The sequence below is a fragment of the Cebus imitator genome, unplaced genomic scaffold (genome assembly GCF_001604975.1).
Source record: "Cebus imitator isolate Cc_AM_T3 unplaced genomic scaffold, Cebus_imitator-1.0 Scaffold434, whole genome shotgun sequence".
NCBI lineage: Eukaryota > Metazoa > Chordata > Mammalia > Primates > Cebidae > Cebus > Cebus imitator.
Genome location: NW_016107749.1, coordinates 732,810 through 744,147, shown reverse-complemented (window position 1 = coordinate 744,147; position 11,338 = coordinate 732,810). Strand labels below are relative to the sequence as shown.

The following is an 11,338-nucleotide window of genomic DNA, read 5'->3' as shown; positions in this document are numbered from 1 at the left end:
TTTTTGAGACAGAGTCTTGCTCGGTCGCCCAGGCTGAAGGGCAGTGGCACGATCTTAGCTCGCAGCATCCTCTGCTGCCTGGGTTCAAGCGATTCCCTTGCCGCAGCCTCCTGAGTAGCTGGGATTACTAGTAGGTGTGCGCCACCACGCTCAGCTACTTTTTTTGTCTTGTAGTAGAGACGGGGTTTCACCATGTTGGCCAGGATGGTCTTGATCTCCTGACCTCGTGATCCGCCTGCCTCAGCCTCCCAAAGTATGGGATTACAGGCGTGACAGACTTGCCTCTCTAAGGAGACAGTAGACAGTTCATCCTCACCTCTATGTGGGTCTAAAGAAATTAAGCCAGTGAGAGATAAACCCATCTTGGATAAAAACATTGTTGATATGGGAATATCCAAAAGAGTTGAAAGCAGGATCTGGAAGAGATATATATTCATGTTCATAGCAGCATTATTCACAGTAGCCAAAAGGTGGAAGTGACCCAAGTGTCCCCTGAAGGATAAGTGAATATACAAAATGGGGTGTCTGGAGTGCAATGACACCATCTCAGCTCACCCTAACCTCTACCTCCTGGGTTCAAGCGATTCTGCTGCCTCAGCCTCCCAAGTAGCTGGGATTACAGGCATGCACCACCACGCCTGGCTAATTTTATATTTTTTAAGTAGAGACGGGGTTTCTCCATGTTGGTCAGGGTGTTCTTGAACTTCTGACATCAGGTGATCCGCCCGCCTCAGCCTCCCAAAGTGCTCGGATTACAGGCATGAGCCACCAGGCCAGAAGGCAAATTTTAACAAGCCACAATATGGATGAAATTTCATGGGATTGTGCTGGGGAAATAAGCCATTCTAAAAAAAATCGCTACAGTAGGAGTCCACTTACCTGAGGTATGTAGGAAAAAAAAAATAGTCAAAATCATAGAGACAGAAAGTAGAATGGTGGTTGCCAGAGTCTGGGGAAAGGGAGAATGGCGAGTTCTTGTCAATGGGTGTGAAGTTTCAGATTTGCAAGATGAAAGCAAGAGGAAAGACTTATTTCATAGCAGTGTGAATTTACATAACACCACTGAAGCATACACTTACAAATGGTTAAGATGGGTTGGGCATGGTGGCTCACGCCTGTAATCCTAGCACTTTAGGAGGCCAAGGTGGAAGGATTGTTTGAGCCCCGGAGTTCAAGACAAGCCTTGGCAACATAGTGAGACCTTATCTCTACAGAAAATACAAAAATTACCTGGGTGTGGTGGCTTGTGCCTGTAGTCCTAGCTACTTAGGAGGCTGAAGTGGGAGAATTGCCTGAGTCCAGGTGATTGAGGCTGCAGTGAGCTGTGAATGCACCACCTCACCCCAGTCTGGGCAACAGGGGGAGATCCTGTCTCAAAAAAACTAAATAAGGCCGAGTGCGGGGGCTCATGCCTATAATCCCAGCACTTTGAGAGGCTGAGGCAGGTGGGTCACTTGAGGTCAGGAGTTTGAGACCAGCCTGACCAACAAGGTGAAACCCCGTCTCTACTAAAAATACAAAAATTAGCCAGACGTGGTGGCGCACACCTGTAATCCCAGCTACTTGGTAGGCTGAGGTGGGAGAATCGGCTTGAACCAGGAGGCAGAGGTTGCCATGAGCTGAGATTGTGCCACTACACCCCAGACAGAGCAAGACCCCATCTGAAAAAAAAGTAAGTCAATTTTTAAAAATGATGAAGATGGTACATTTTATGTTATGTTTATTTTACCACAATGAAATAGAAGTCTGGGAAGAGGAGCTAACAAGGGACAACTCTGACAAGGAGCTGGAGAGGGAGAGAGAGACAAGAATTGAGTCATAGATACGAAGAGGATTTATTGTGGTTGGGGCCACTCCAATCTCCCCTTTAGGACTGAAGGACTTTTGCCCTAGCCTCTCGGAATGCTGTTGGCAGATGCCACAGTTGCCAGTCTCAGCTGTCAGCCCTTTCTGGAAATTGCCCTTGCCTGAAGAAAGCCATCACACCCAGCATAACTTTCAATCTCCCACAGCAGCCTGAAACCAAGGAGAGGCTAACGTAGAGGTAATCAAAGCCTGGTTTTCTTGTCCCAGCGGAGACAGCTCTGATAGATGAGCACAGCTTCAAAGCTCCCTGTGGCATCAGCTAAAATCTAGTTGCGATATGTCCCAACTTCTCTTTGTGTCCAATCCTGCTTCCTTCACTTCCCCCATTGATGCTGATGCCAAGAATGCTCCTTAAAAATTGACCTGCATGTTAAGCTCTAGAGATGAGGGTCCAAATCATATCTCCAGCTAAGACACTAAAGCCAGCAAAGGTAGTAGCTGAGGCTTGGGGGGCATCTAGAATGGGTAATGGAGGAAGGAGGGGGTGAGAATGAATTGCAACCTTAAGACCAATCATAGTGGCAAAGGCTGTGGTTCATCCCAGTAATCTCTGAGTTTTAATTTAGAAAAAAGGGCCCACAGCCGGTGCAGTGACTTACACCTGTAATCCCAGCACTTAGGGAGGTTAGGCAAGTGGATCACTTGAGGTCAGGAGTTCAAGACCAGCCTGGCCAACATGGTGAAACCCCACCTCTACTAAAAATACAAAAATTAGCAGGGCATGGTGGTGCACACCTGTAGTCTCAGCTACTTGGGAGGCTGAGGCAGGAGAATTGCTTGAACCCGGGTGGTAGAGATTCCAGTGAGCTGAGACTATGCTACTGCACTCTAGCCCGGGTGACAGAGCGAGCCTGCATCTCAAAAAAGAAACAAACAAAAAAAACTGGGTGATGTGGCTCACGCCTGTAATCACAGCACTTTGGGAGGCCGAGGCGGGCGGATCACAAGGTCAGGAGTTTGAGACCAGCCTGACTAACATGGTGAAACCCTATCTCTACTAAAAATAAAAAAATTAGCCAGGCAGGATGGTGGGCACCTGTAATCTCAGCTACTCAGGAGGCTGAGGCAGGAGAACCGCTTGTACTTGGGAGGTAGAGGTTGCAGTGAGCCGAGATTGTGCCATTGCACACTAGCTTGGGAGGCAGAGTGAGACTCCATCTCAAAAAGAAAGGAAGAGGGTCCCATTGAACCCATGGAGGGGAGGGGCTAGTCCATGAAAGTGCATGGAGACCTGGATCTGTGCATAGCAAGAGGTGGAGTCTGGTAGACACAGACATGTCTACCAGACGTGTCTACTCAAATCCTTTAAGGAAGAACTTGCCACCCAACTGTGGGGGGTGCAGTCAGGAGATGGCTCCCAGCTGGCAGCTCCTCTGGGGTTAGCCTCACTTAAGGTCAGGCTCTTCCTAGGGCAGCCTGTATCTGGGCTAAAAGGATGAGGGCATATAAAGAGATGGCTAGGCTGTACACAGTGGCTTATGCCTGTAATCCCAGCACTTTGGTAGGCCAGGGCGGGAAGACTGTTTGAGCCTAGGAGTTCAGAACCAGCCTGGGCAACATAACAATATCCTGTCACTACAAAAAAAAAAACTTAAAAAACTAGCTGAGCCTGGAGGTGCACGCCTGTAGTTTTACCTACTCGAGAGGCTGAGGTGGGAGGATTGCTTGAACCCCAGAGTTCAAAGCTGCAGTGATCTGTGATTGTGCCACTGCACTCCAGCCTGGGCAACAGAGCGAAAACCTGTCTCAGAAAAAAAAAAAAAGTTGAAAAAAAAAAAAGATGGCTGTCTTGGTCCAGGAGCTTCCTGTTGGCTTGACCAATACTCGTCAGGCTTGCGTTGCAGATTGACTTCTGCCTGTTCCATTCTTTAAACACCTTGTCCCCCAAAATCCTTGTCAGTGTCTATGTCCAGAGACCCCAACCTGCAACACAGGACAGATGTTCTAAGTTGGTATTTTTTTTTTGTTTGGTTTTATTTTGTTTTGCATTACTATCTGAGCAAGCCAAGTTGGTATTCTTAACCTAACTCATTGTCTATCATATTGTAGGGTTCAATCAAGTTTGAATAAATAAATCAGTTTCAAAAATATTTATTGAGTAACTGCTATGTAAAAGGCCATATGCTGGTTAAACAAAAAGAACAAGAAATTCTGTCTTCAATGGGGCTGGCTGTCTGACACCCTCACAGCTTGCATGATGGACCCACAAAAAAAGTAGCCATGATGGCAGGGATGGAGACCATGTGTGGGTCCATCAACATGGGTCCACCAAGGATGCTCTAGGTCTGCCATTGCTAAGTATCCAGCTGCTGGCAGGAGAGATCAATATGGCACCAATCTTCAGAGAGATCAGCATGGCCACCAGGTGGTAGGTCCAGGACATCTGTCTGACCCCTCTCACTTTGGAGAAGTTAGAAATTTATCCCTTTAAGCTTTAAATTTATCCTTTAAGCAGTTTTCCTCCCCTTTCCAAGTGTCTCTGCTGGCACCAGCATCTGGTGGTCTGCAGATGTTATATAGTGGCATACTATCTGTGTTAGTCTGTTCTCACATTGCTATTAAAAACATATCCAAGATTGGGTAATTTTTAAAGGAAAGAGGTTTAATTGACTCACAGTTCCATATGGTTGGGAAGGCCTCATAATCATGGTTGAAGGCAAAGGAGGAGCAAAGTCACGTCTTACATGGTGGCAGGCAACAGAGAGCTTGTGCAGGGGAACTCCCATTTATAAAACCATCAGTTTAGCTGGGCACAGTGGTTCATGCCTATAATCACAGATCTTTGGGAGGCTGAGGTGGGCGGACCATTTGAGGGCAGGAATTCTAGATCAGCCTGTTCAACATGGTGAAACCCCGTCTCCACTAAAAGTACAAAAATTAGCCGGGCGTGGTGACAGGCACCTGCAGTTCCAGCTACTTGGGAGGCTGAGGCAGGAGAATTGCTTGAAGCCAGGAGGCAGAGGTTGCAGTGAGCTGAGATCTCATCACTGCACTTCAGACTGGGCGACAGAGCAAGACTCTGTCTCAAAATAACCTTCAAAAAACAACAAAAAAACCCCAAAAAACCATCATATCTCATGAGACTTACTACCATGAGAACAGTGTGGGGGAAACTGCCCCCATGATTCAATTATTTCCACCTGCCCCTGCCCTTAACATTTGGGATTATTACAATTCAAGATGAGATTTGGGTGGGAACATGGCCAAACCATATCACTATCACACACAACCTTGGGAACCAAGAGACCCCTTTTACAGCAAAGAAAGTGTGCTGTGATATGATAATGGGCCTATGGCCATGGGCTTCATTGGTCTTACCATGTACCTATTGCCCAGAAGTCACTGGTCTGATAGAATAATAGGATGGCCTGTTGTATTAACTGTATGTTTCCGATTTTCTTTTTACAAGTGCATAAATCCACTTTTACTTATTTAGTTTTCATTAGTTTAAATATTTGAAGTGGACAGCATCACGCGGATTCTGTGTCCAGTGGCCTTAGCAGGAAGATTGCTTTGGAATTTAGCACAAACCATGCCACTGTTTCCATAGATGTGAGTTACCTTTCCCCAGATTACTCTGGTTTCGTTCAATTTGCCACCAGGAGTCACTGTGTTATTCTTTGCTTTGTATAAATAAGCACATCTCTTGCCGAAACAGGGTTCAGTTTCATCTTGGGCATAAACACCTCCAATTTTAAGGAGAGCTGTATGCTCCCTTTGGTTCTGGAGCCCCTGCTTATAGTCAGCAAAAATGACCTTGGGACCACAGCCTTCCAAATATATTCGCCTTTTAGAAGTCCTGTTCCCACACTAGGCACAGTGGCTCATGCCTGTAATCCCAGCACCTTGAGAGGCTGAGGAAAGCAGATCATTTGAGGGCAGGAGTTCTAGACCAGTCTGGCCAATGTGGTGAAGCCCTGTCTCTACTAAAAATACAAAAATTAGCTGGGTGTGGTGGCACACGCCTGTAGTCCCAGCTACTCAGGAGACTGAGGCAGCAGAATCATTTGAATCCAGGAGGCAGAGTTTGCAGTGAGCTGAGATTGCACCACTGCACTCTAGCCTGGGTGATAGAGTGAGACTCCATCTTTAAAAAAAAAAAAAAGGGCAGAGGCACCATTCTCTGTATATTGGGGGACTAGCCTCACCAGTCCCACATCTCCTCCATCTCATCCCCCCTCTTCTTGGAACCCATAGAAATCAGTGGCTGGCAGAGACTTCGGGCTGCACTGGTGCCTCACTAAGGTATATGGATCTGTTTCTCATATTTTGATATCTGGGGCCTTGCTGACCTAGGAGAGCCTGCCCCTTCCAGGGCTAGCCAATTCCCAGAGAGAGTAAATGGCTCTCTTGTGAGCCTTCCTGTGCATACTAACCAATCAGAGCTCATAGCTCCCTTCCCCAACTTTCTCTACTGTTCTCATCCTCTGGGCCACTGTTCCCTGTGCGAATCACCCCAGGGCCAGGTACCATACAACTAGAGATAGCTCCTACGTCCCAGAGCCTGCTGAAATTATTCAACTGGACTAATCCTAAACCTGTTTTCCCTGCCTCACCTGTCCCTGTGAAAACCACAATATAGGCTCTTGCCACATTTCCCCTCATCCCCCTCTGCTTCCTGACCAGCCCTGGCATTACCAGAAAGTGGTCCTGATTCAGACCCCAAGAAAGGGTTCTTGGACCTTGTGCAGGAAAGAGTTAAGAGCAAGTCCACAGCATAAAGTGAATGCAAGTTTATTAGAGAAATGAAGAAACAAAAGAATGGCTATTCCATAACAGAGCAGCCACAAGGGCTGCTGGTTCGCTAGTTTTATGGTTATTTCTTGACCATACGCTAAATAAGGAGTGGATTATTCATGGGTTTTTCAGGAAAGGGGCGGGCAATTCCCAGAACTGAGGATTCCTCCCCTTTTTAGACCATATTGGGTAACTCCGGATGTTGCCATGGCATTTGTAAATTGTCATGGCGCTGGTGGGAGTGTCTTTTAGCATGCTAATGCATTGTAATGATTAGTGTATAATGAGCAGTGAGGAGGACCAGAGGTCACTTTCATCATTATCTTAATTTTGGTGGGTTTTGGCCGACTTCTTTACCGTATCCTGTTTAATCAGTGGGGTCTTTGTGAGCTGCATCTTGTGATACCAGTCCTGCCAAATTCCTATCTCATCCTGTGACTAAGAATGTCTGACCTCCTGGGAATGCAGCCCAGCAGGTCTCAGCCTTATTTTAGCCAGCCCCTATTCAAGATTGAGTCGCTGTAGCACCCATAACTGGGTACACTGGCTCACACCTGTAATCCCAGCACTTTCAGAGGCTGAGGTGGGTGAATCACTTGAGGTTAGGAGTTCAAGACCAGCCTGGCCAACATGGTGAAACCCCATGTCTACTAAAAATACAAAAATTGGCTGGGCATGGTGGCACATGCCTGTAGTCCCAGCTACTTGGGAGGCTGAGGCAGGAGAATAGCTTGAACCCGGGAGGCAGATTTTGCAGTGAGCCGAGATCATGGTATTGCCCTTCAGTCTGGGCAACAGAGTGAGACTTTATCTCAAAAAAAAAAAAAAAAAAAGATTGAGTCACTCTGGTTCAGATGCCTCGCACACTGGTGTTTCCCCTATGTGGCCAGGCATGGTCTGGTGTGCCCCCTCCTTTTGGGCACAGTGAGTGCGACACACACTATCTTTTCAATGTCAGTTGCCTCCTATATTGGCCTCACCATACCTGCATCATAAAATCTACACTTAATAACACCTGTTGAAGGCCCAGTTAATGTGCTAGAAAAGTATACCTTGCAGGATAGGTTGTATCTTTTTTTTTTAATTTCCCATTTATTTATTTTATTGCATTTTAGGTTTTGGTTTTTTTTTTTTTTTGAGACAAAGCCTCACTTAATTTCCCAGGCTGGAGCGCAGTGGTGTAATCTTGGCTTACTGCAACCTCTGCCTCCCGGGTTCAAACGATTCTCATGCCTCAACTCACTGAGTAGCTGGGATTACAGTCATGTGCCACAACGCCCAGCTAATTTTGGTATTTTCAGTAGGACGGCGTTTCGCCATATTGGCCAAACTGGTCTCAAACTCCTGGCTTCAAGTGATCTGCCCGCCTCAGCCTCCCAACATGCTGGGATTACAGGTGTGAGCCAATGCACCCAGTTATGGGTGCTGTCTTGAAGGATGCAGCTTATTCCTTGAGTTAACAAGTGATATACTGTACTATGCTTCTCTAGTTAGTATATTGGGGTTGGGAAACCGGGGCTGGCCTTTCTCACAATTGCACCTAGTTACCCACTTGCAGATTTTGTGCTTCTCATCCCTGTAACTTTGGGCTCTGTAGGATAAGAGTTCTAATTTCTGGAAGAACTCTTAAGCCTGGGGACACAGTAAGCATTCCACTGAATTGGATGCTGTGACTTTATACTACTTTGTTTGGGTTCCTTGTATTATTGAAGTGACAAGCAGAGAAGGGAGTTACTGAACTGCCTAGGATAATCATTTCTGATTGTTCTGGGGGATTAGGGTAGCTGCTTCTCAACAGGGGCAGGAGTCAAAATGTCTGGAACCCAGAGGACTCACTAGTGTATCCTTTGATGCTTTCATGCTTGGGATGACTGTTAATGGGCAGTTACAACAACTGTGACCTGGCAAGAGTTCCTAAACACCTATACTCCTTGGGGATGAATGTCTGGGTAACCCCAGTTAGGTTGTGGAAGAGAGAGATGATAAACTTCAATTATAAAATACTTTTGCAAAAATTATAGCAATGAGAAAATTATGACAGTGAAAGAGATCTGATCTAACCAACACCCATCTTGCCTTTTACCTCCGAACTACCCTTAATCATTACTGGGCTTGGGTCAAGCTAACTTTGGGAGACATTTAGTTTATCATTTAAATAGCAATTTCCCTTCTCCCAAATTAAACCACTTTGTAAAGCTAATGAAAGAACACTAGAATAGGAGCATGAGGGGAGCCTGAATTCTGCTAGGATCTAGTTGTAAATGACTGGTGGCCATTATTCCAGAGGTCACAAGATTTGCCACTTCCCCAATGATTCCTGCAGATAACACCACTAAGGTAGAACCTAAGATTGGACTTTTGAGACGTCTTTTCAGGTTTTTGCATTTCTGACAACCAGTGGTTCCACCCAGACCCACCAACCGGACCTGTGGCCCCCACCCAGAAGGGGACTCAGTATGCATAAGGACCATACCCCTATGATTGCATCCCCAACCAATCAGTAGCACCCATTCCCTGGCCAACCAAACTATCCTTGAAAAACCTTAACCTCCAAATCGTTAGAGAGGTTCATATGAGTAATAAACTAGCTAATAACTAGTAATTTATTACTAGTTTATTACTAGTAATAAACTAGTAATAAATTTGGCTAGCTCTGCGTGAATTAAACTCTTTCTCTATTGCAATTCTCCTGTATTGATAAATTGGCTATTTTTGGGAAGAGGGTAAAATGAACCCATTGAGTGGTTACAACTGTGGCCCTAGAACTAGCTTTGGCAGTAGAGACTGTGTATCTACTTGTTTATCTACTTGTAGATACAGTATCTACAAGTTTCCTCTTGGTGCTGTAACAAATTACCATGAACTTACTGGCTTAAAACAATGCACATTAATTTTCTTCTAGTTCTGTAGTCCAGAAGTCCAACATAGATTTCACTGGACTAAAATCAAGGTGTCATCAGGGCTGTATTTCTTTCTGAATGTTCTAGAGGAGAATCTGTTTCCTTGCCTTTTCCAGCTTCTAAAGGCTTCCCCCACTCCCTGGCTAGTGGCCCCTTCTCCATCTGCAAAGCCAGCAATGAAGCATCACTCTGGCCCTTCTTCTGTTGTCATGTCTGTCTCTGACTACAGCTGGCAAAGGTTCTCTGATTTTAGGGACTAATGTGATTAGATTGGGCCCACCTACATAATTCAGAATATTCTCCCCTTCTCAAAGTTTGTAACCTTAATCATATATGCAAAACCCCTTTTGCCATGTAAGGTATCATATTCACAGGTTTCAAGGATTAGGATATGGATATCTTTGGAGGTGAAGAGAGCATGATTCTGTCTACCAGAAACTGGAACTTGTTTCACTAGCCCTCTTGCCTCGGCCTTCCTGGAGTTTGTTGGGAGATAGATAGGCTCTATAACTGATTGGACTTGTCCCTCCTCTCAATGGTAAAGAGTGAGGGCAACTTTGTTCTTACAGATGCAGTGGCAGCGCAATATGGAAAGATATGAGTGGACCTGTATGGTGCAGTAGGATTGCATTGAAATAAATCTTCCCAGCTGGGCGCGATGGCTCACACCTGTAATCTCAGCACTTTGGGAGTCCAAGGTGGGCAGATTATGAGGTCAGGAGTTCAAGACCAGCCTGACCAATATGGTGAAACCCCGTCTCTACCAAAAATACAAAAAGAAAATTAGCCAGGCATGGTTGTGCACAGCTGTAATCCCAGCTCCTCGGGAGGCTGAGGCAGGAGAATTGCTTGAAGCCCGGAGGTGGAAGTTGCAGTGAGCTGAGATAGTGCCATTGCACTCCAGCCTGGGTGACAGAGTGAGATCCCCTCAAAAGAAAGAAAAGAAGAAAGAGAGAAAGAAGGAAAGAAAGAGAGAGAGAGAGGGAGAAAGAAGGAAAGAAAATAAATAAATAAATAAATAAATAAATAAAGAAATCTTCGCAGATTCCTTTGATTATCTTCTTCCTTCTCTACTAGTCAGTACCCTACCCACACTGAATTGCCTCTCTACTTCCGGATTTGTAATGCCATGCCATTGGAATTTGCCAGTCTGGATGGCAGCAAGGTGCTAGGTTACACAACTAAGGAGTACAGGGGAGTTAGTTTCCCCAGGGATCTTGGCCACTGAGAAATGGAAGATGGGAGACAGCTAAGCAGATACATTTCTTCTCCTTTCTCCCTTTTGAGGACCTGTTCCTTGTTGCGACTCCTCCTCGTGGTTTCTCTGGAAAAGACTGTGCACCAAGGAAGCAAGGCTGGTGAGTAACCTGCTATGGAGGATTGGGATCAGTGGCCAGCATGGCAATATTATACGACCAACAGGCTCATGTGCCTAATGTACAGTAACATACCAGTTACACTGAGACAGCAGGGCTTGCAGCAGAGAAAGAGTTTAATGGTTGCAGGGCAGCCAAGGGAGGGGATGAAAGGAGACACTCAAATCCGTCTCCTCAAGGAGTTCTGGGCTGGGGTTTTTAAGGTAATCACGAACATTGGGGTCGTGGATCAGGGTAAGGGGGATGAAATAATCATGACATGGAAACTGCATTCTTTTGTGATTCAGCTCCAATGGGGTCCTTCAGTATAGCTGTCAGTAATTTCACTGGTACGTAGGACCTGAAAGAATATCTTAAAGGGAAAACTTAACATTTCGCCAAGTTGAAGTTATAACCTGTAGAGCAGTTAGGGGAACTATAATCTTTTTTTTTTTTTTTTTTTTGAGATGGAGTCAGGCT

The 11,338-nt window shown here is 45.7% G+C and overlaps 1 pseudogene; it reads right to left on the bottom strand.

Moving 5' to 3' along the window:
• Positions 1-5,313: 5,313 nt before the first annotated feature.
• LOC108290402 overlaps positions 5,314-11,338 on the bottom strand; it is an 84,285-nt pseudogene continuing 78,260 nt past the window's right edge.